The 6,000-nt window shown below is 39.0% G+C and overlaps 1 pseudogene; it reads right to left on the bottom strand.

The window, feature by feature from the left end:
* Positions 1-558: 558 nt before the first annotated feature.
* Positions 559-1,498, bottom strand: LOC126060983 (olfactory receptor 6T1-like; annotated as a pseudogene).
* Between the last annotated feature and the right edge of the window lie 4,502 nt (positions 1,499-6,000).

Below are 6,000 nucleotides of genomic sequence, written 5' to 3'. Positions count from 1 at the left end.
AGCTGCTAGTCTTATCTATAAAGAACAATAAAAAATCAGAATTGAAGAAACATTTATTGCTGTAGCCAGAATTTGATTTTGCAATAGAGACATTCTGGTTAATCTCATTTGTAATATGCAATAATGGAAAGCCTCCAAGGGCATTCAAAGCTCTGAATCTTAATCTCCCTATTTTAGTACCTCTGGCTGGCTGGTACAGGAGACCGAAGCGGTAATAAGTAAGTGTGCTTAAGACACATAAGAGGAAGACGAGCAGCAGCTTCTCTGCATAGAGATCACATGATATTCAGAGATTCTGCACCAAAGGTGATGTGTTCTAACCAGGGTTGTGAAATTTGACCAATGGGATCACCTTTCTCTGTGGGGAGGTGGAGGCACAAGGAAGATTGTAGGGAGGAAAATGAAGGCTGGTTTTGTCTTTTATATTCATGAAGACTGATCTTTAATTATCTGCGGAAAATGTAGGGTATTGTCTGAGTGATAGGAATTTCAAATACATTTTTAAAAGTCAAATAACTTTTAATATCCTTACATAATTGGAACATTTCCTTGTGGCCTTCATAGCCTCCTAAAAGCAGTGGGCCCATGCCACCAAAGGGCATCTATCAGGGCCTGCTTCACCTTATTGTTGCTGAGAGTAAAGATAAATGGGCTCAGGAGGGGGGTGACACAGGACAGAGGCCCCTTGGTTGAGCAGCATGGACTGGGCCACTGACAGGCAGATGTAGAGGAAGATGCAGCTGCCATAGACGATGATTACCACTGTAAAATGTGAGGTACAAGTGGAGAAGGCTTTCTTCCATTCATTATCTGTGGGGGCCCTGAGAACAGTGGCCAGAATGCAGACATGGGAAACTGAGGTCACTGCCAGAGAACCCAGTAACACCAATGTAGAGAGCACAAAAGCCACCAGCTCCAGCAGGTGGGTGTCCCCACAGGAGAGTCTCAGCAAGGGCCAAGTGTCACAAAAGAAGTGGTCAATGCAATTGGGGCCACAGAAATGTAGGCAGACCATGAGAATGGTGGGGGAAAGGACCCAGAGGAATCCAGCTAGCCAGGAGGCCAGCACCAGTCGGGAATAGACATGACCACTCATCAGGGTCTGGTAGTGAAGTGGTCGGCAGATCACCAGGTAATGATCCAGAGATGTGACAGGTAAGAGAAAGAAGACAGTGGTGCCTAGGAGGAAGTAGAGGTAGGACTGTGTGATGCAGCTGGCAAAGGAAATGGTGTTATCCCCTGAAACGATGATGACATGCATCTTGGGAACCACAACAGACAAAAGCAACAGCTCCAGGGACAGGTTTCTCAGGAAAAAGTACATTTGTGTGTGCAGGCATCGGTCAACCCTGCTGAGTACAATAATTAGCAGATTGCCTGTGGCTGTTACAACATAGGCCACCGTCAACCCCAGGAACAACAGGAACTGTAGGAAGTAGCTGCTGGGGAAACCCAGAAGGACAAACCCTGTCACCTGAGTCCAATTTTCAGGGTTCATCTCCAGTCACTTGCAGGGGAAAAGAAACAGAAATTTGTGGCCAGTCTATAGCTACCAATCATCATTTAATCAACCAATAAACCAATTATGGAGCACTCAGAACTTTCTCATATCCTCGGAATATGTTGATCTGTATCTGTTTTCAAGACTTACCATGAGATAAACAAATTATGCTAGCAAGCAGAGCAACAATAACGTGGATGATATAGAACACCAATCATGTATTAGGGAATTTATATGCAGTATTTCCTCTTGCAGCTACCCCTAAAGATAGATATTATTGTTCTCATCTGTAGACAAGGAAAGAATAATTGAGGAAATTTAAATAACTCTCTTATGATCAAATAAAGGGCAGATGGCAGAGGCAGGGTTTAATATCAAGGCTTTGTGGCTCCAAAACACATACTGCTTTTGCTGCTTCACTCAAGCTGAGTATCACATGAGTAGTGAGGCTCAGAGGAATCTTTAGGAACGAGAAGGTAAGAGAAGATCTTACAGAATAAATACTCCTTGAAGAAAGTCTTATTTGTGGGCCATTCAATGCCCTGGCTTAACATAAAATGACAGAATAAACAATCTGGGCTTCTGGTATCTTCAGAAATTTTATTTTCTTTAATCAGCCAAAGAGCCACATGGGATATGGACTATGCAAAGCCCCAATCTTGGCATTTTTTGTTTGTTTGTTTTGTTTTAACCAAGATTTTTTTTCTATAGATTACAAGAAATCCCTCTGCCTAGTGCATCACTTATTTGTCTTCTCTCAGCCTTGACTCTCTCTGCATTATAATGGCATAAGATGAGGAGGGAGAGGGAATATTATCAAAGGATGTAACAACTTGCCTTTTCAACTTTTCCATTAATTTGGAGATCTTCTTCTTAGAGCATTTATCATTGTATGAAACACATTCATAAGTTTTGAAGGATTGAGTTTCACTAGACATCTTCAGTCCAGGATCCATTTCTTATATTCAGCACCGAATACTCAGAATTGCATAGACCCTGACTATAAATTGGGGTGAGCGGGGGAAAAAAATAAGACAAAAAGAATGCAAATTAGCTACAGTAATCAAAAGAGAGAGGTACTGGCTTAAAGTATAAACATATAGACCAATGGAATATAAATGACAATTCAGAAATAAACCCATACATCTATAGAAATTTGATTTTGACAAGCATGCTAAGACACTTCAATGGGGAAAGAATAGTCCCATCAAAAAATGGTGCCAGGACAAATGAATCCCTGTATGCAAATGAAGTTGGACCCATACCTCACACTATATATGGAAATTAACTCAAAATGGACCAGTGACCTAAATACAAGAAGTAAAACCATAACACTCTTAGAAAAGCATAGGGAAAAACCTTCAAGACTTTTTTTTTTTGACATTGAATTCTTACATATAACACCATAAACTAGTAACAAAACAAAAATAGATATATTGGATTTCATCAAAATGGAATACTTTTGTGCATAAAAAGAGTATCAAGGAAGAGGATAGGGGGAAATATTTAGCAACCATATCAGATAAGAGTTTATTATCCAGAATATGTAAAGAACTACAACTCAACAACAAAAAGCAAATAACCTAATTAAAAATGGGCAAAGAACTTGAATAGACATCTAGCTAGAGGAGATATACAAATGGCCAATAAGCACATGAAAAGATGATCAGGATCATTAATCATTAGGGAAACGCAAAACAAATCTGCAATAGGTTCCATGAGTAACTTCATCTGGCTGGCTCTCATACTACTCCAGATAATAGCAATGTCATCCTTGTATATACATGTTTAATATTTTATCATTTTTAACTTCTCAATAACCTTGTAGGTTGGTCTACTTCATGTCCAGGAAGACATGCCTAAAATCACACAGTTAGATATTGTCAGCATTATCATTGGAAATGGTTACTTGTCCCCAGGCACTTTATACTACAAAATACTTGACAAGATAAGAATCAGTGAAGGGAATTAGAGCTATGAGGGACACACACAGACAAACACATTTTTAATGAGATCTTCACAATGACTTTATTTACACAATTAGATAGCCATTGTTATCTCCACCTTATAAATTGAGCAAACTGGAACACAGCAGGTTTAAAAAAAAACTCAGCACCAAAATGTACACTCAAGCTTATCTGACCCTGGTGTCTGACCATGACACTTGGAAATATGTTTATGATACTTAAACCTGCTCTTTAAAAAAAAAAAAAAAAAGGGTATTAATTTGGTATGCCACAATATAATAATGCCTCACAATATTAACAGCTATTATTTATTATTTATGATATGCCAGATCCTTTTCATTCATTTCATTGTTAAATCCTCTCAGCAACTGTACAAACCAGGCACTGATATTATTCACACCCTAAAGGTGAAGGAAGTAGGGTTAGAGGAATTAAATAACCCAAATAGTGAGTAGTAGAGTTAAGGATTAGAAGTCTGATTTCACAGCCTGCACTGCTAACCAAAAGCCATAGATTACAAATTTGGTTTGGTATCACTTTCCAATTGTTATCTGACTTCACCTGCCAACTGATTATAGGAATTCTTCATGCAAAAATTAATGTTGTAGTGTAAGGCTTTGATCCAGAGAAAATATAAATATCTATGGATATGCACTGGACTGGGCCTTGTCCAAGGGGTTTTCAACCTCTCCTCCCTGGCCCAGAACAATGGAAAATAGGCATTATGGCTCCCTATCACACATCTCTACTCTGAGAAAAAGGCTTCCCTTCCTGAATGGGCCACAGAAGCTTGTTTTCCTTTGCCCTTCAAGTTCTATCACAAGGAATCCTGGGTCTACAAAAAAAAAAAAAAAAAAAAAGCACACTGAAATTGAATAATTCTATTTGGATAAAGCATCAAAGACTAAACTTGCTTTATTTCTAACCACTGACTAGTTATACATCTATGATCACATACAAGTCCCTACTTACTTTATCAATCTCCAGTAAACACTCCCTCACAGCATTACTTCACTGGTTTTTTATCCTAAATCTATATGGAATCATCAAAACCCTCTCTCTCCCTTCTGGAAGTTGAGTCACTTCTGCCAGGGCTGATCATAAATCTGTGTTTATCAGCCTCTTTCTGAATCCTTTCACTGACGTGGGTCATTTTAATCTTGTAAATTTCTCCTCAGCTGACAGGACCAATGTGTGTTCATGTGCATTGTTAGTCTTCCAAGCTATACCTACCTCTCAGTCAGCTCTTGTCTCATTCGTCCTTCAGAAGATTCCTTCTCATCACTTTACAACACCGCTGCTTGCTTCATTTCTGTTTTCCTCTTTTAAGTGTATTCCTGACATCTCAACATTTGATTAAATTTTATCCCTTATTAATTAATGATGGTTTGTTAAATTATTACTTAATAGCAGATTTGGAAACTTTTTCTTCCCAAAAATGTGGTCCGTAGAAAACTTACACCAGAATCACCTGGCTTATTTCTTGAAAATACTTATGCCCTATAACAAGGAGCCCTGGTGGAGCAGTGGTTAAGAGTTCGGCTGCTAACCAAACTTTTGGTAACCAAAAGGCCCACCCACTGCTCCTTGGAAACTCGGTGGGGCAGTTCTACTCTGTCTGATAGGGTAGCTATGAGTCGGAATTGACTCTTAGGGAAGAATTTTTGGGAGTACCCTATAATACTGCAATCATTTTCTGGAGTCAAGGTCTAGAAATACAGATTTTTAACAATTTCTCTGAGTTATTCTGATTTATGTTAAAGTTTTAGAAGTATTGGATTTGAAGAAAGAAGAGTGTTGGGAAGATTTGAGTATGATTAGGGAAAGAAGCTGAGGTGGAAGGGAGGCAGAAGGTGGAGTAGAATATACAGAAGCCCAGAAATGGGAGGCCTAGTTTTCTAAAATAGAAACACCACCAACTTTTTTAAATGGTGGTATAGCTAATTTTACAGCTGACCCAGAGGTGCAATAAATCCAGTTCGGAATCCTCGCAACACTCGGTTGGCTATTTCATACTCCAGTATGCACCCTGGTAATCAGAGACTATTCTTTTCAGGTGTGGGTTAGCTAAATTCCCCCATAAAGGTGAGATTAGATATAATCTTGAACACTTGCTATGTGCCAGGTATTCTACTAGGTACAGGAGAAATAAAACCTTGCCTTAGTCATCTACTGCTGCCATAACAGAAATAGCATAAGTGGGTGGCTTTAAAAAATAAAAGTTTATTTTCTCACAGTTCTGGAGGCTAAAAGTCCAAATCAGAGTCTTTACCAGTTGATTCCTTCCTTGTTGGTGCCCTGGGTGTTCTTTGGTTCTTGGTGATCCTCACATGACATCTGTCTTCCCCATGATGTACCTATGTCTGCCTAATCTGTTCTTTTTATAACTCGGAAATGATTAAGGTTAGGGCACAGTCTACAATGGCATGGCCTTATTAACATAACAAAGAAAACCCTATTTCCAAAGAGGATTGCATCAATAGGAATAGGAGTTAGGATTCCAACACATATTTTGGGAGGACACATTCAACC

Source organism: Elephas maximus, chromosome 17 (genome assembly GCF_024166365.1).
Source record: "Elephas maximus indicus isolate mEleMax1 chromosome 17, mEleMax1 primary haplotype, whole genome shotgun sequence".
NCBI classification, from domain to species: Eukaryota; Metazoa; Chordata; class Mammalia; order Proboscidea; family Elephantidae; genus Elephas; species Elephas maximus.
Note: the sequence above shows the minus strand (reverse complement) of the source record. Positions and strands in the feature narration are given on the sequence as shown.